Genomic DNA, 19179 nt, shown 5'->3' on the forward strand with positions numbered 1-19179 from the left:
GTAGCTTTCCTGGTACCTTCATTACATAACTTTAGGCACCAGGCAAAAACGTATCTCTATAACCAGTCCTTTGATTAACATTCTGTGGCCTATAAATGTGTTGTGGGAGGGCGGTTATTGGCTTCTTTTTGTTTTATCCTGTATTTTATGTCCTCTTTTTGTATTTTTCTCTGTGAACTGCCCTGTGATTTTTGGATGAATGGTGGCATACACATTTAATAAATAGTAATAGTAGTTATTGTCAGTGCTTTTTTTTTCTAGGAAAAAATGGTGCTGGTACTCAATGTGAAGTTGTTACAGTAAGTGCCACACTTTTTAACAACAAAAAGAGAGGAACCGGTACTGCATACCCTTGATTACCCTCTGGGCAAAAAAGCACTGGTTCTTGTATAATGTAACTTCCTTTGGTGCCACAAAGGCACTGCACATTTCCAGCCCCATCTCCCATTGTTCTTGTAGATGTTTCCTCAAAGCCCACTACTTTGGCAAAGCTTTTCCAGGACCCCTGACCCATTCCTCTTCAGTGCTGTCTCTTCAACAGTTAACTGTCATTGGTTTTTATTGCTCCTTTGGTTGACAGTATGATCTGGGTTTCTCAGGTTTAGTTTTCAGCTCCCTGGTGGCCTTAGAATAAGCCATAGGCTCTCACTCGTAGCCCTTGTGCCATCTTTTAAATATGGGGATAATAATAGAGGCTTCTGCTCAGTTGTTATGCTTATATCATTTTAATATGTTCTGTAAACCTTTTTGACATTTGATAATAGAAGGCAGTAGTAAATAAACCTTTTAAATAAAGTACCAGATACATTAACAAGAAACGAAAAGAACCTGCCTCGTTTTATGTCAGTTTGTAGACAGTAAGAATTGCCTCCCAGTTGACCAGGCAGTGAATTTTCTGTAAATTGTGTTATCTCCCCTCCCGCTTTTAATGTTATGTGAGTATTATGAAGTTACATGAGTTTTACGATGTTATGAGTATTCTGATGCTATGTGGATATTATGTAAATGTTATGTGAGTCCAGATAGACCAGTAAAGCATTTCATGAGCAAGTAGTTCTGGACTTAATTTGGAAGGTCGTTTGTGTTATTTTTCATGTTTACATAGTATTTTTAATTAAAATGATTAAAGCACAAAAACTAAAGTGACAGTTGACTACTTGTGCTGTCATGGTGAGGAAGTTTTAAATTTGAGATTTTTTTGCTGCCATGCTTGTAGAGCTCAATTATGCGTTCCTGTCTAGGAGGTCATTCACGCTGGATTTCCTGTTAGCTGATCTACGTATTCATATTTTCAGATTACATTGCTAGTGTATTTCTACTTCTAATTTTCAGCAGATTTAAGAAACTTCCATAGTGCAAAAAATAAAAGGAAAGAGAGGATCACTCTAAAATAGGAAAGGGGGTGTTAAAATGCAGGGTTCCTTGTTGCAGGGAGGGAAGAAAGCACACGGTCATGCACATTTCTCGGGAACAAAACAAATGGGTATTCACAGCTGGCTTGATAAATGTTGGACTGTTCTGGACAAAGGATTAGCGTTGTCATTCTCTACAGGATGCAGAAGAAAAGCAGCAACGTGAATCTCTTCACTAGTGCTGTTCCTCTGGGTTATTGTTGTTTTTGTATGCCTGCAATCAAATTGTAGCAAGTGTATATGCACACTTTGAATTGTGGGCTTCAAAGGATCCCGTGAGCCTTCACCTTTGGCTTCAATTCCTGGGGCTGCAAGGTTAGCAAATCAATGCTTCAGTGACATCTCTGCAGCAGAGTGACAGCTATGCCGAGAAGGGTGGGTGAATGGGACGGACTGTCTGTCGTCAGATTGGCTGCAGAAGAGCACTTCCCAAGGATATGGTTTCACAAGATGGTGGGGTAACATTTACTGTCACTCCTGGTTCTCAGACTTAGTCACCTGTGTTCCCTAGCACCGTATGCATTGCCCTGCTTGCTTCTTGCCTCTTCTTGTCCTAACAGGAAGCCGCTTCCAGGCTGCAATGTGAAAAGCACTGGTTCCCTTTTCAGAATCTCATTCCTTTGGGTTTGCTGGTGCAGGTTGAGTCCTTGTTTACACTAGCACCCCTTACTGGCTGAAGTTGAAAATACTGCTTTAGGCATGCAATATTGCCATGTTTGCAGAATCCGGCTCCCCATCTGATCTACCATAGCAGAAGGAAATTTATCCTTTCATCAGGTTGTCAGCAGCTGGGTAGATTTGCCCATCGCTTTAGACTGTAAATATCAGGATTTAAGTAGTCTTTATTAAGAAGTAGAGAAAAGATCAATAAGAAAAGTATGCTATAGTTTTTGTTGAGCAGTGGTGCTTATAAAATATAAATAGAGGTTTCAAACAGGGTGCAAGGAAAGTGACATTTGTGAATGGTTATTATTTTCCACCTATTTGTTTAATTCAATTGGTTTTCTGCGCCCAAACATTCACAAAGTGACATACAGAGAAAAATGAAAAACAATAGAACATCAGGCAAAATATGAAACATTGTGTGGATAAAAATTAGACAGAGATGCTAAATTAGAAGGAAGGACCACAGTGAAGCAGCAACAGCTGCTGTGGCCTTTACAACTTTCTAGAATGGAAGGGGCCAAATGAAGATTAACTAGAAGAGAACTCAACAGCTCTGGAGCCACCACCAAGAAGACCCTGTAATGAGAAATGAAGGGCAATGTAAAACTATTAACAGTGGGGTGTTCCTGCTAGTGACTCAATTCAGGGCTCTTCATTAAAAGCATCAGTCAATCCCAGGGTCTTTCATTCCTTTCATCTTGTTAATTGCTAACTCTTTTTATTTATAGAACCTTTAAATGTGCACAACCATTATTATGCTGCTGTTGAACAATCCTATATAAAAATTTCAGCAACATGGCATTGAAGAAACAAGTGCGCATGTGGTGGTTTGTATGGTAAAGTCTCAGAAAGCAGAATCTGCGATAGGCTTCCAGCAATCATGGTGAAAGACTCGTCTATGTCCACCTCTTTGTTCTCCCAACCTATGAACCCCTAAACCCTTCCTTTCTGCCTCTTTCTGGTGGTAGTTTCTAGTACAGTGGTACCTCGGGTTACAAACATTTTGGGTTACAGACTCCGCTAACCCGGAAGTAGTACCTCAGGTTAAGAACTTTACCTCAGGATGGGAACAGAAATCATGCGGCGGCAGCGGGAGGCTCTATTAGCTAAAGTGGTACCTCAGGTTAAGAACGATTTCAGGTTAAGAATGGACTCCAGAACAAATTAAGTTCGTAACCAGAGGTACCACTGTATAGCATTCCCAGTCATCAAAATATTCCAAGATCAATATGTGCATTAGGGGCAGGGCTGTAGTGTTTGGAAAATGATGCACATTCATTCAGAAGATTTTGTTCCTGGAAGAAATTGGAGCACTGTGTATCATTTTGCCTGATGCATATACTATACATACATATAAATCGATTGTGTGTTTTCTTTAAATACAATGTTCTTAACTGCATATTACTACTTCTGCATGGCTCCCTTTAGGGAATGGATCTAGCTTTTTACAACTGTTATTTGGATAACCAGGCCTTTATTTTGTAAAAATTAAGAATAGCATTTATAGTGGTGCGAACAGGCTCTTCTCAAGGATCTTTGTGGCTTGTATTAGGCAACTTTTTCAAATAACCAACCTCTGTTCATTTACCTTTTCTTTTTGCTCTCCCCTCTCCCCCCGCCTTGCTGAAAAGGAGAGCCCATAGCAAGCCCTGTCTTCTTATCACCTTTCTCAAATGCAGGCGGATCAATAAGTAGGTCAATGCCATTGATTTATTTTTTTTAAATACACCATAATTTCAGCCACCCCCCAAAGAAGTTGGTCTACATCACTAGGCAATTGTGTTATCTTCTGTATGCTTATTCCCCAATATACATTTTTTTCTTACACTCTTTGGACAACAGGGACTGTTTTATGATAGTAGCTTATAATAATACTTTTCAGCCACTAGACTACTTATTTAGACATACTTTAGTGGAATCATTTCCCTTAACGGTTAACCCATATTGTACATTCTTACAAAGCACAACTGGTTTGCACTGGATAAAAACATCACTATTCAGTGTAGATGAAAAAGACAAAGGCCTGCTTCTTATACACCCCACTTTTTGTACTGCATGAAATACATGTTCAGGCATGGATTTGAAATAAGAAATGTCGAGTGTAATCTGCCCTGAATTACAGGACCTGCCATATGTGTAGCTCTGCACCTTCAGACTACAGTGTTGTGATCACTGTACAGGCCTCATGATGCCTCATATGTCTGCTTTCAAGCTCCATCTTTCTTCTTCTATAAGATGCAAGACCAGCATGCAGAGGTTTGAGAGCCTAACTGTGGTGCTGGCTTCTAGGAATTTTAAATAAATGTCCATATCTCATACAGGTATAGTGTGTGTGTGTGTGTGTGTGTGTGTGTGTTTTAAATTGCTACTAAACTCAAAGTTGCCAACAAGCATGGATCTACCTATAACATCCATACGCATTTCCTTTCACTTCTGCCTCTCTGGCTTTGTTACTGATTATGAATGAGCACATTGTTGACTGTTTGTCATTGAGGCCTAATAAAGGAACAGTTCTGCCAGTTTTGCCCCCCCCCCAAAAAAACCCCCCATTGTCAGCCATTTTGTTTATGAGATGCCTTTCCATGTACTAAAGGGGAGATGCAGCTAAAAACTAATGGCAGTTAAACCTTCAGCAGCAGCTCATAAAACCCCCCAACAAAACTACTGCTACCGCGTTGCCTATCTAGAAGATCCCGCCAGCAGAAACTGCAGATCCAACAGGATTATTCTAAAGGGAATTCTAAATACAGCCACCTAACATCTGCCAGGCTTAGCCGACTCCTGTTTGCTTTGTCAGGGAGCAGTACAGCAGTGCTTGATTTACTGTAAATACTATGCAGCCTGCCTCCTCCCCTAATCTCAAAATCTTGCTTGGCTGCTTTTTGTTATAGAAGGCCCAAAGAGCCAGCCATCAGCGAGTCTCATTCCCGTCCAGGTGTGTTAGCTGCCAGTGAAAATGAATGGCCTTGCTTCCAGGCCGGAATAGGAGAAAAACAAATCGCTTCTTGGAAGTGAGATGTTTAATTGGGCTTAGAACTTTGAAGAAACTGTTGAGGAAGCATGCAGCTTTTGAATGTGCTGCTTTCTGTAAAGGAAGAGCAACTCACGTGGGGGTTGAGGCAAAATGTCTTACTTCCTCTATCCTTGATTTGAACTTGTAGTTTTCCACACCACTGAGACATGCGGAATATAGGGAAGCTCCGGCCGGTGGGGGAGAAACCAGCATCTTTCTGTTATCCTGGCATAATAAATGCTTGCATGATTTTCACACAAGGGTGTGCACATTCTCTCCTCCCCACTCCCTTGGAGGTTATCCTTGCACTGAGAAACATCAGGCGAAAAGCAGCCTCCCAAATCCTCATGTTGAAAGGGATGCGAAAGTTGAGCACAACTTTTGTCTGCTACCAGGAAGCAGAATCCTTCACGTGTGGCTCCTTGCTTCACATGTCAGCTCCTTGCATAACCTGACTGTGTGACTCTACTAACCTTAATCACAACGGCAACAGATCAACACCTCCTCCTACCCAGGGCTGGCCCACCCATGAGGCAATATGTTCGTTTGTTGGTATGCCTCTGTGTCTCCCATCTCTATCAGCAGAGTTTATTGTATTTAATCGTAACTCTGTAAAAGCTTTCCGAAGTTGTGCAAAAGCCAATTCATTAAAATAAGATGTATGTTCATTGGCCTCTCTAAGTATAAAATATAATGGGGCGCATGTAGATGTGTACATAGAGTTTAGATCGTTTTTAGTTGCCACTGCCCTTATGGTTCGTTTAAAGATATTTTTCTGGGAATATAAGGGAAGTTCTTTGATCTCAGTCACTGAGAGGTCATATCTGCCCATCAGTTGGGCAGCGTGATGTATTAATCCAGTATATTTTCTTTTAATTGTTGAATGATTCTGTGTACATTGTGGTAGCCTTTGGCTATGTGCAATAAAACTGACTGACTGATGAGGCAATATGAGGTGACTGTCTCAGGCAGGGGTGTCCAAACTTTTTTCAAAGAGGGCCAGATTTGATGAAGTGAAGGGCCGCGAGGGCCGACCAAAGTTGTTGAGCTTTTCTTAGAATTTTACCACAGGAAATAAATTGCCACAGCCCCCCCATGCCGCCTCTACAGTGGCCTATAGGAGGTCCTGCTGGTCTCCACCTACCCCTAGGGAGGGAATAGTGGGTGCTGCCCTCTGGAGTCTCATCGGCTCTGCACCCACTTGGTGTGGTTCAGAGCAGATCCCCTTCCCCCCTCGCAACAGCCTTTGATTCCCTGATTCCCATTTCAAACATCAGGTAAGGTTGATTTGATTCTCCCTTTCCTGTTCCCAATGTAGATCTTCACTCACCCCTTCTTCTCTGGCTGGTGTGTGTATGGGGAGGGGCATTTTGTGGTTCGCCTCCTGTGCCAAAATGTCTTGGGCCAGCCCTGTGCTTACCCTCAGGCAAATAATTGAAAATCGGAGCCAAAAATGAGATGTTTAGAGATAGACATGCTGATCAATCCTAGTGGCCTGAATCAGTGCACGCTCCTTAAAAGGTGAAGATGCGGGCAGCTTACTCAGCACTTGATAGAAGTAGATCATGTCCTAGAAAAATTCATTTTATTTGCTTAATTAATGGCATGTGGTTATCAAAATTTGCTGGTATCATCTTCATGAGTTGTTTAGGTACTCAGGTACTGATAGTGATCATGTTATCTTCATTCTTGTTATTAGACGCCTGTCAAAGGCTTTTTTTGTTTCAACAAGCTTACCCAAATATTTGAGTGACCTCTATTTTTTAAAAAAAGTTTTATTGATTTGTTTTTAATGATGATGATTTTATGTACGTTTGTTTTTAATTGGTTTGTGGATTTTAGCTGTGTTTTATTTACAATTTTATTTGTACACCACTTGGAGAGCTCTTTGATAAAGCAGTATATTTCTGCCCTGGTGGCTGACAATGGGAGCATTATCAGAGTTTTTGTAGGGAGCATTTTCCGGGGTTTTGTAAGTAAGGGTACAGAAATCTTTTAGCCAGTGACAAAAAAAGCTAGGTTAGGCTCCAACTCCAGATGATGATTAGTAATCAGTGTGAGTGTGGTGAATATATCCTTTCAGAATAGGTCTTTTGGTTTGCAATCCCACCACTTATGAACAAAAATGCCTGGTGAATTACAGCTGCTCCAGCACTGAGGAGTGCTCAGTTGAAGTTTTATTGGTGTCCAGTGCCAACGGAGTAGTATTATCATTGTGGGGTTTTTTGGATCTTGGCTGATAATGATGTAGATTTCATCCTGCTTTAACATTTCTTTGTACATCACCCAGAGAATCACAGTTATGGGCCATCTAATAAATCAAGTTAAATAAATAAACAAATAAACCACATTGTCCTTCTGGAAAAGTAGAAGAAATTAGGGCAAGGGTAAGGTTGTATATCATATTCCTTTGCTTTGTTAATTAAACTAGGCAGCCAAATGCTTGCATTGATTCTTGCCAATTTCCTGCCATTGATCTTTTTGGCATTCACTACACACTGGCATAAATTTGAGGAGAGGAGTAAAACCACCCAGCTTCAGGAGAAGGCCAAGAATGGTGAAGCTTTGTAAAATAGTGCAGGCAGCAATTTCTGCATTAAACGCATAAGCAGGGGATATTCATTCTGTATTTTTTATTAGTCATCCTCTGTGTTTTGCATGTTTGCTCTTTGGCTTACCATATGGGCAAATTATTCTATGCAAAGCATCCAGGTGGCTGAATGGAATTCCCACCCAATCTTGCATTATGCATAAATGCAGGCACAAAAGTACAGTTTTGCATGTCACCTAGGTCTTTAGCTCCGCTATTGTGGCTTTTGCTCAAAAGTCTACCCTTAGGTTTGTGAGCAAGTATAACAGAGCAGGGAAGGACAGACTTCAGGTTTGTTGGCTCTGCTTTGTTTTTTTACCCCTAGAACACCAAAATCTACCATCCAGAGCCATATGCAAAAGATAAACACTTAGAATTAACCTTCGGAGGATGTTCTAAGCCTAATTGGTTTTAAGTTCCAGAATGAAACTTACCTCACAGTCCTTTCACACACACAATGTCCACTTCTGGTTAGGCTTCTTCATTTCATCTGTCTAATTTAGGTGGGGGGCAAGGGAAAGGCTTTGTTGTTGTTAAACAATATGGAAGTCTCCTTATTGATCTACGGCAAATCACCCAGCATTTCCAATAGATCCTGGTCTCCTCACTTCTGTTAATATACACCTTATCCAGAGGTAGGAATGCAGTTGGCACTTTGGTCTAAACCACTGAGCCTTTTGGGCTTCCCGATCGGTGGTTCAAATCCCCGTGACGGGGTGAGCTCCCATTGCTCTGTCCCAGCTCTTGCCAACTTAGCAGTTTGAAAGCACACCAGTGCAATTAGAGAAATAGGTACCACTATGGCAGGAAGGTAAACGGCGTTTCCGTTCATTCCAGTTTCCGCCACAGTGGTCCGTTGCTCCAGAAGCGGTTTAGTCATGCTGGCCACATGACCCGGAAATATGTCTGTGGACAAATGCCAGCTCCCTTGGCCTGAAAGTGAGCTGAGCACCGCAACCCCATAGTTGCCTTTGACTGGACTTAACTGTCTAGGGGTCCTTTACCTTTTACCTTTACCTATCCAGAGGTAATGACAGACTTCTTCCTGTACTGTTGCTGCATGATGGCACTTGGAACCATTGAGTACAATTGTTTCAATGCTACTGAAGCAGTACACATGCCAACCCTCAGTCTTAAATCCTTCCTCACTTTATGAATCCTCTTAAATTTAAGGTGATGTTTAATAATAATAATAAAAATCAGTATTAATCTCAAATTGGAATATGTTCTCACATCTTAATTAGCGTATTTTTTGCTCTATAAGACGCACCAGACCATAAGACGCACCTTGTTTTTGGAGGAGGAAAACATGAAAAAAAATATTCTGAATCCCAGAAGCCAGAACAGCAAGAGGGATCTGGTTTCTGGGATAGCCTCTTGCTCTTCTGGTTTCTGGGATAGTTGCGCGAAGCCTCTTCAGGGCTGAGGGCTCCCCCTGCCCTCAAGAGGCTTCACGTGGCTAAGCCAGAAGTCAGGACAGCAAGCGGGATCACTGCGCAGCGATCCAGCTTGCTGTCCTGGCTTATGGGATAGCCGCGCGCAGCCTCTCCCGGGCAGCGGGAGATTGCACGGAGCGTGTGTGTGGGCTTTTCCCCAAGGAGGGAGAAGGGCAGCCGTTCCACGCGGCTCTTTAAAGGGAGCGCTGAGCAGAGCCTCCCGCTTGCATTCGCTCCATAAGACGCACACACATTTCCCCTTACTTTTTAGGAGGGGAAAAGTGCGTCTTATAGAGCGAAAAATACGGTATGTGACATTTACCACAGGGTGAATCAGCCTTTACTTTGCCCCGTGCCAGGAGTGGGTAGAGGGTGTCCATCTGCCATTAATGAAGCATCCCTAGCTACTGCTTTTAAATAGCTGTGCTGTAGTGGTAAGTGTAAGAGCAACCAAAGGAATGAGTGATGTTCATAAACATCATCATCATTTGCCAGCCAGCTAAAGCAAACCGGGCACTGCACAGAGATGGAATTTATTCCTCCATGTCCATTTATATAATAGAGGAGTCATTGCAGTGTGTTAGTGGCAAGGCTGCCCACACACCTTACTTGACATGTTTCACACACAATTATAGTGCACAGATTGGGTATGACAAATGGCATGCCAAAGTTCCTTTAAAAAAAGACTGAACTGACTCATTTCTAGCAAGCCCAGACACAGTCATGATCCTGGGGTTCAGGGTGGAGTAGAGAGGAGGCAGCAGACAAGTAAATAGCTAACCTGGTAACCCTGCCAAAATACAGACAAGGTGTCAGCTGCTTTTATTTTAGTCAGCATAAATGTCATGTCATACAGATTTCCTACAGGAAGTTCAGCTCCCTCTCCTCCCCACTTCATTGCAGTATAATTGCTGCTTTCTTTGTTCCCCTGTAGTTCAGGATTGGGTTTGCTCCAAAAGGCATATATTGGACAGCTTTTTTTAAAAAAAAGTAAGTTTGGGTCTTTAATTCTATAGAAAACTCCAGTTAGGAAAACAGTCATATCCAAGCATAGGAGTCAATTCCTAGGGGCCAAAGTCTTTCCTGCCTCCAGTAAAATATTTGAGGGGACCATGGACTCCCAAAGTTCATTGGCATTGCCATTCAAATGGTATGCATGTGCCACATCTTGTGATTGATTATGCAAGGCGGGGCTTATTCCCCCCCCCCGGCAATAATTAATTCAAGTTGGCACCCCTGTCTCCAGGTCCTGCCAGAGTGTTTATTTTTAATTGCCCCATAAATGTACAGTTTTGGGTCATTTGTTGTGGAGGGCTTAAATGCCTTTTCCTCAATATAAAATACTGCATTTCCCCTATATTCAAGCTGCAGTATTTGCCATTGGAAAGTAATGAGATTATTTCCTCCAGGTAGTGTATCGGTTGCCCTTTGGAATATTGTTGTGTGGAATAAGGTTGTGCAGGTGCGAGAAGTACCTGTTGCCTAGTTCACACAATTCATGACAAGTCAGAGTCTTTCTATCCCCAGTAACAAACCATCGTAAAAAGTATTTCATTGTTTTATTTTAGAGGTTGAGCCCTCCCACTTTGCCATCCCCAAAACATGAGACTGTTCGAATATGGACACATTTTGTGACCAGTTCCCTAGTCAGTGACAAGGTAATGGTACCCTCTCCCCCTCAATAGTGTATAGCTGATAACTCGTAGTTTGTACACCTAATTCCACCCCAATCCCCTGGTCTGCTGATGCCAATTTTGCTAGGCTTTGACTACCGAAGGCAGCAAGGAATACCTATATTCTTGGTTTCTTGACAGTTTTGAAAACCAAATGACTCAGCTTTTGTTGCTCTAAAATAACAGCTTGGTTCACATGTCACATTAAATGAACCATGGTTGAAACCCGGGGTCATAATTTGTTTCTTTCCATTACAATTATTGTGTCTTAATAATGTGTGAACCTGGGATTGTGAAAGCATTTAGCTATTCAAGAGTCCTTGGCTACCGCTGAATGTGTGGATAACATTGGCTGATTTTCTTGTGGCGGGCTCTGTACTGCATGTGAGTTGAATGGCAGCTAGCCATGGGGGTGGGGAATGTCAGTGGGTGACAGCACTGCATTGAAATTGTACCTAAGATTACCTGAAAATCAGTCTTACATTTGGGGAAAGAACTATATTCTCCTATGTGAACTCTGATATAGTGCTTGCTTAGTGCTGCTTTGGGTACCAAAATAGAGAAACCTGGTTGCCCTGCAGCTCACTCGCATTCAAGTACACTTTGCTTGTAGGATGGCAGCTGTCTCAGGATGTTATTGTTGTTGTTCAGTTGTGTCCGACTCTTCGTGACCCCATGGACCAGAGCACGCCAGGCACTTCTGTCTTCCACCGCCTCCCGCAGTTTAGTCAAACTCATGCTGGTAGCTTTGAGAACACTGTCCAACCATCTCGTCCTCTGTCGTCCCCTTCTTTTTGTGCCCTCCATCTTTCCCAACATCAGGGTCTTTTCCAGGGAGTCTTCTCTTCTCATGAGGTGGCCAAAGTATTGGAGCCTCAGCTTCAGGATCTGCCCTTCCAGTGAGCACTCTGGGCTGATTTCCTTAAGAATGGATAGGTTTGATCTTCTTGCAGTCCATGGGACTCTCAAGAGTCTCCTGCAGCACCATAATTCAAAAGCATCAATTCTTTGGCGATCAGCTCTCACTTCTCTTTCTCTGGATGCCTTTTTAAGCCTGGACTTTGAAAGTCATCTAATCTTCCTTGCTGTATTATACTGTATTGTTTTAATTAGTGTTTTTATAGTTGTTTTGATTTTGTGTGGAGTGCCCTACCTGGGTGGATGGAGCAGCCAAGTAATTTCGTTGTCCCCGAGAGGGGGCAAAGACAATAAAGATATTATTATTATTATTTATTATTATTATTAAAAAGGTGGCAAATTGCGAGTGGGAATAGGGTGCATTTGAATGGGTTACCTTCAGTGCTAAAGTATGATACAGTGCAACCCTCTGATGCAAGCACTTGCAAACTCAAGTGGAACTTACTCCCAGATACATGTGTGCTGGATTGGAGCCCTTCGATAGGCTCTGCTAGGCACTCTATTTTCAGTTTGTTTGTTTTTAAAGTGGCCTATTACCTTTGCTTGGTATTAGTCCAAAGATTGTTACAGTCAATATTTGGGTTTCTTAGCATTAAACAAACTGCGTAAACTCTTCTGGAAAGAAGTTATTGCTATGTGGATTGTAGAAGCTGTTAATGCTTATTTAATTTGACATTTCCAGCAGAGATCAAGTATCCCCCGCAGTTTTGCGGGCAAAAATGTGTATAAGGTGCCCTTGAGCTGACCATAGTTAATTTTAAAAATCTTTCAGTATTGTATTTCTGCCATGACATTGTTGACCCCACTGTTTTACAAGTATAGTACTTAAATGTTTACCGGCATGAGTTGGTCCAAGTTGACTTCCCAGCTCTGCCTAACAGAATTTTGAAGATAGTCCTGTATAAGGGTGGGGGTGGAAATAGTCTAAAAATTCAGGGAGATCTCTGCCAAGAAAAAGAAAAAGAATCCTTTGAGCTGGCTAATCGATTTTCTGTTACCAATTTCAGGGCTTACAGATATACAATTGAATCTCAGGTTCTCTCTCTTTGTGCTTTTCAATATGTACCTGAAACTACTGGAAGAGGCCATCTGAGGTCTGGGTTGAGCAGCCCTCAATATAGGGGGTGGTAGCCAGCTCTTTTTCTTTATTTCATCACATTTTTGATTTTCCAGAATAAGCAGTTTGAGGCAAGACAGGTCCCAAGCCATTTAATTGCAGTTCTGTTCTTGAATCTAAACTCTTAAATGATTTTGAATTTGGACTACACAAACCTCTCCCCAAGCCATGGCTTAGGCTACTTTATAGTTGTACCATTAGCTGCAGGACTTTTATTGAAGCACTCTAAAATACTTTTTTGCTCTTTTACTCTCACTTATATCTCATATGGTTATCCAAGGTAAGCTATGCAACCCTTTGTGGAAGTAAGTGCTGTGGTTTGTAACTTATTAGTGCTGATATAAATCCATTGCTTGCATTCTCTCTAGAATACACTAAAACAATTGTTGAATAGAGTTTCTTCAGAGATAAGTACTGGAGTGGGATAAGCAACTATTCTGGAAGTCTTTTGAGTATACGTATTAAAAGTCTTAATACCTTGTGTATGGGACACATATTATAAGTGCTTCAAGAAAGGTAGTTGTCTCTTTTCCAGGTACTTCCCCCATTAATTCATTTAGTTTACTTTGAAGCCATTTTTTAATGTTGCGGGTTATCCCAAGAGAAAAATGTCTAGGATTGAAAGTGAAGCTGTGGGTATGAAGTGTATTTCTGACTGTTCTCCATTATTTTGTAATCCTCTGCAAACCTGAATGTTATTGTAAAGATGCATCATTTTTTTGTAGAAAAATTTCCATGTCTGGGCCCATTTGAATGAATGACAGTATGTTTTAGTTCTTTGTTAGTCTCACCCTCTGGGACCAACATCGCAAGCATGCTGTTCTTACAGAACTTTTTTTTTTGGGGGGGGTAAACTTGTGAAAATTGGGAACCAAAGCCATGAAAGAAATGAGAGTTGAAATGTAAACACCCACCCACATTCTCTCTCTCTCTCTCTCTCTCTCTCTCTCTCTCTCTCTCTCTCACACACACACACACACTATGTCTGTATCTTTGTCTGTATTTGCCTGTAGTATTTTGCCTGTTTGTAAGAGGTCCCTACCTATAGCCCCTACAGTGGTGCCCCGCAAGACGAATGCCTCGCAAGACGAAAAACCCGCTAGACGAAAGGGTTTTCCGTTTTTCAATGCGCTTCGCAAGACGAATTTCCCTATGGGCTTGTTTCGCAAGACGAAAACGTCTTGCGAGTGTTGCGATTTTTTTCGCTCCCCCCCTTTTCTAAGCCGCTAATAGCCTTTTAGCTGCTAATCTGCTAAGCCTTTAATAGCCGCTAAACTGCTAATAGCGCTAATCTGCTAAGCCGCCAATAGGGTTGCTTCGCAAGACGAAAAAACCGCTAGACGAAGAGAATCGCGGAACGGATTATTTTCGTCTTGCGAGGCACCACTGTACATTTATTTGCTACCAAACATTGGACATCCCATTTGGCTAGCCAGTAAAGAACGTTCAGCATCTTCAGTTATCGGTTCGTCACAGCTCAAAATGTTTGGCACAAAATCCCTCTATCATGTTACATTCATCCCGTTGCAATGAACAGAAAAGAAGAGGAGAAAAACAAGAAGGGGAAAAAATGGAAGAAACACTTATGAATCTTTCTGCTCCCCCAGGCTTCAATAGTCTCTGTAATTTTCCCATTCTTGCTCATTGGTGAGCTTTCCCCAGCAATGCTACAAATAAGTATATTTTATTCTTTGGGGATTTCCAGCTAATTTTAGAACGTTGTTATTTATCTACAAAAAAGCAGTTTGATCTCTTCTTATAACTCTGCTTTTCATGCAACACTGAGCTGATACCCAGTGTGACTGCTAATTAGCAGCTGAAACGACAGTAGAAGAAAACTATAATTAACAGTGCTAGGTTCATGGACTGATGGGCCTTAAATAATTATGTGGGTATGTTAGAGCGAGCATTGTATGTTTAACATGAAAATTGGATACTAAGTGAAGAGTGAATATACAGGTAGGGCTTAGTGTATACCACAATTTTGTGCAAGTACAGACAAAGCACATAATGTAGAAATCAGCATCCTTAGAAGTTCAAGCTTGTATTTAGAAAACAAAGCAAGTTTATAGTCCTTAATATTTTGTCGTTAGGCTTGAAATTATTGAACCAGTGCCTCCTGAAATCACATTTTATTCAGGAGTGTTTTCCTGTGGTCAAAAGTTGTGTCTCCAAAGCTCCATATAGGCTCTTGTGCTTTTTGTGTGTCACGTAGAAGCAGAATGAATTATGCAGAATAGAAAAAACATGCAGTTGATTATGCAAAGTAATAAAAACATGTCCTGGGGCAAGGGCTGAAGGCTCACAATGCAGTACCTTGGCTGAAGCTAAGTGCGTCTGTTGAGAGACCACTAGATGGGAGAATGGCTAGAAATGCCTGGTATGGTGCCAACTTCCTTGGTGGAAGAAAGGTGAGATTCAAATGAAATGAATTAAATTATAAAATGAATTAAATTATAAACATAAGCATATATTTTTTTACAAGTTGCAGGGCTAGGTTTTCCTTGTTGCAGAATTGGGTTAACTTTGGTTCAGATTTGCTTATTTTATTTCACACAGCTTTTTTTAAGTATTCCCACTCCCGCCCTTTCTGCTCCTTTCATTCTTCAGGGATTGTTTTAAAGATTAGAAATTTATGAAATTCTATAAATGTTTGATTCCATGTATTAGTGGTAAAGGCTTACTTTCTCTTCAGAGACAGTTCACCTCTTCATCCAAAACCGCCCAAACACATTTAATGATTTTTTTAAAAAAATGGCAAACTCTCCTAAATGTAGCCTACTTTTCATTGGATAGACTGTCATCAGGGGCTGTTCATTGAAGGGGGTCGGGAATCTTGTGGTTTGCAGCTATTTTCCTCAGTTGTGAAACTATTACTTGTTATGTATGTGATCAATTTTATATTGATGCCAGCAAGTTATGTTTTAGGAGTCAGCACTGAATTTCAGGTACTTACGTGACCCAGGCAGTTGGATTTTTCAAACCTGACCCCAAGCAATAAAGAATTTAGCCATACCAGAGAATATTGAACTCATTATATTGGTCTTCAAACTGTGTACCTTGTATATGTTGTTGTTGTTGTTGTTATTTAGTTGTGTAGTCGTGTCCGACTCTTTGTGACCCCATGGACCAGAGCACGCCAGGCACTCCTGTCTTCCACTGTCTCCTGCAGCTTGGTCAAACTCATGCTGGTAGCTTCGAGAACAGTATCCAATCATCTCGTCCTCTGTCGTCCCCTTCTTTTTGTGCCCTCCATCTTTCCCAACATCAGGGTCTTTTCCAGGGAGTCTTCTCTTCTCATTAGGTATTGGAGTCTCAGCTTCAGGATCTGTCCTTCCAGTGAGTACTCAGGGCTGATTTCCTTAAGAATGGATAGGTTTGATCTTCTTGCAGTCCATGGGACTCTCAAGAGTCTCCTCCAGCACCAGAATTCAAAAGCATCAAATCTTCGGCGATCAGCCTTCTTTATGGTTCAGCTCTCACTTCCATACATGACTACTGGGAAAACCATAGCTTTAAGTATACGGACCTTTGTTGGCAAGGTGATGTCTCTGCTTTTTAAGATGCTGTCTAGGTTTGTCATTGATTTTCTCCCAAGAAGCAGGCGTCTTTTAATTTCGTGGCTGCTGTCACCATCTGCAGTGATCATGGAGTCCTTATATATAGAGTTGCTTAATGTGAGGATCTGCAGTGTCAGGCAAAGTTTGCCTTTCCCTACCAATTTTCTTCTGTAATGTGTCCATCTTTAGGAGATGGTTTGTTGTGTGTGTTAATACAGGAATTCTCAAATTTCCAACTCCCAGGACCTATTTGAGAGGACTGAAAATTACTGGGGCTTAGCAGGGGCAGGAGTGAGTGAGGAGAGATAGGGCAAGCTGTGGTACGGAGACCCAGCCATAGATGTCCCCTGGTCCACCATTTGAGAACTGCTGAGTTAGGATATTGGTCCAACTCTGACCATGAAGCACAGCCAGTATCTTGTGTGAGCAGAACCCTAGAACTTGCTACAGAATTCTTCAAATGCAATTCCTTGACAGGCAAATCAATGCGGAAGGTGGAAACATTGAAAAATGCTGATCTAAGCTATGAATTTATTGCTAAACTGGGGATAACATCACTCATCCTGACTAGTGAATGCCTCCACTTCCACTCTAAGGCCCTTGTCTCCCAAATTGTAAACAACTTATTTTTCAAGCACTTCCTGCCAATCTTTTAAAAATGATTGTACTGCATATCAGATTTCCAAGTCAGGTAGCCTTCTGTGAAATAATCCATTTCTTTATTGTGGCCTACTTAGTAAAAATAGCAAATTCCAATTGTTCATTCAGAAAGGTCAGCAACTTTTAAAATAACAGATTTCCCTTCCCACATCCAAACAAACCTATACCACCGTGTTTATAAACTTTTTGTATTTTGCTTTATTGTGCTTGAATGCTTTTATTATCCCTATAAGGCTTCAGGGCCTTGGTTGAAAAATATCTGACTCTCCAAGTGTCCCTGTTTTCCAGAGACGTCCCTGATTTAGAAAAGCCATCCTGGTTTCTGATTTCATCTTGGAATGTCCCACTTTCCCTTAGGATGTCACTATTTTCATTGGAGAAATGTTGGAGGGTATGGAGTTTTCCGACCCCCGAGCCACCTGAAGGCAAACCTGTATAGGGAAGGTTTTTATTTAAAAAAAAGTTTTACATGTTTTTATATATGTTGGAAGCTGCCCAGAGTAGCTGGGGCAACCCAGCAAGATGTGTGTAGGGTATAAATAGTAACATTATCATTATGGAATGGGACGTCCCAATTTTCATCAGAGAAATGTTGGAGGTTATGAAATATCAGGAATTAGATTGACATACTCTGATCAGTTTCTTATTTGACTCAAGTTTGGAAGGGTAGAAGTAACAAGTTCCATGGGTAATATTTTCCTCCCCAAATGCTTTTTCCCCACTGCACTCATCCTTCTGGGTTCATGAATCTACATGCATACATTTGCTGATAAATGTGCATACAAGAATAAACTGAACCTAGCTGCAAATATTTTCCCCCAACCTCCTCATTCTGACACTCTCCTTTTCCTAAAGAATAAGGAAGGGGGAAGCATATGCAACTACGACTGTTGTGTTGGGGGAAAACATTGCAAGGTTATTCAGGTTGCTCCTCATAGATTTCTAGGGCTGGGAAATGCAGCTGAGATAGCTTTGCTGTTCCTAGAGGAGGTATAAAGTGCCACTTACTTGCTCAGCTGGGAGATGTTGTTATCAGCCCTGCTAGGAGAATGCATTTTTTTGCCTATGTTTCAGCCTGCAGAAGCTAAAGGCTTGTGCCTAGTTGTGCGTCATCTGCACTGCACTCTGTCAGTTGCTGTTCATGTTCCTGATAAAAGCATAATGACTTAATTATTAGTTCCTTCATGGGCAGTGTAATTGGGGTGGGAGTTAAGACTCTCCAAATGTTGCTTAAATGTGCAGGCATCTGGTCAGCACATGCTCCAATTTCTGCCCTCACTTCATCCTTCCCTCTGCTTAAAACCTTGTGGCCCCTATGCATGCTCTACAAGTACTGTGTAAGGACCAGATAAATTAACATCATGAGCTGGATGCTGTTTGCTATTCTAGACCAGGGCTGAATGCTGTTGTGTGTTCCTTGCTGTTGGCAACTAATTTTTAAGTTAGCAAGTTGACCCTTGGTTGAATATTTTATAAGCTTAGACAGCACTATATCATATGTATGGATATAGGCATTCAAAACTCATGGGATTTTTTCTACCTGTGCTGTAATATTCAAAGAATCTTTTTGTGGATGGTCATGTAGCCTGTTCTTAAAAGGTTTGAATCCCTGCGACTTGGTGAGTTCCCATTGCTCTGTCCCAGCTCCTGCCAACCTAGCAGTTTGAAAGCACACCAGTTCAAGTAGATAAATAGATACCGCTGTGGTGGGAAGGTAAGCAGCGTTTCTGTGCGCTCTGGCTTCCGTCACAATGTCCCGTTGCACCAGAAGCGGTTTAGTCATGCTGTCCACATGACCTGGAAAGCTGTCTGTGGACAAATGCCGGCTCCCACGGCCTGAAAGCAAGATGAGCACTGCAACCCCATACTCGCCTTCAACAGGGCTTAACCGTCCAGGGGTCCTTTACCTTTACCTTTTTACCTTCTTCAAAGTCTCAGTAAAGGAAATACCACAACTTGATGCAATTGTGTAAGATTTTGCTGGAAAAAATTCTGCCAGTTGTCAATTTCTCATTTGCGTGCAAAAGTACCTATATCGTTACTGGGCAATCAGCCAGTACAAATCCTGAATGCTGGTCAGAAGAAGCCATTTATTTTCTTTGACTCTTTCATAAAGTAGTATTTTTTGGGTAAT

At 41.6% G+C, this 19179-nt stretch overlaps 1 protein-coding gene across 5 annotated transcripts in view; it reads left to right on the forward strand.

The window, feature by feature from the left end:
• DIP2B (disco interacting protein 2 homolog B) overlaps positions 1 to 19179 on the forward strand; it is a 187092-nt gene that overhangs the window by 98405 nt on the left and 69508 nt on the right. The gene's annotated exons all lie outside the window — the stretch shown is intronic.

The sequence above is a fragment of the Podarcis liolepis genome (genome assembly GCF_965112155.1).
Source record: "Podarcis liolepis genome assembly, chromosome: 2".
In the NCBI taxonomy this organism is placed as follows: Eukaryota; Metazoa; Chordata; class Lepidosauria; order Squamata; family Lacertidae; genus Podarcis; species Podarcis liolepis.